Here is a 254-nt window from a genome sequence, read left to right on the forward strand (position 1 = left end):
CTTAATTTATAGTTAGTTTCTTTGATTAGATCAATTATATAGCTTCAAACTCCTTCTATAATGCTTAGATGTACATTCCAGTGTTGTTTTGAAGTTTTCATTCCCCATCAATGGTGGACTTTGATCTAAAGCTCCATTTGATGTATTGAATACTTGAATCTTCCTTGATTTGAGTGTTTATAACTAATTTGGAGTAAAACAATCCATTGTTGTTGTTATTTGTCACTCATTGATCCTATTTGCAAAGATGGAAT

This window comes from Lactuca virosa, chromosome 4 (assembly GCF_052849685.1).
Source record: "Lactuca virosa cultivar CGN04683 chromosome 4, Lactuca_virosa_CGN04683_v6, whole genome shotgun sequence".
In the NCBI taxonomy this organism is placed as follows: Eukaryota; Viridiplantae; Streptophyta; class Magnoliopsida; order Asterales; family Asteraceae; genus Lactuca; species Lactuca virosa.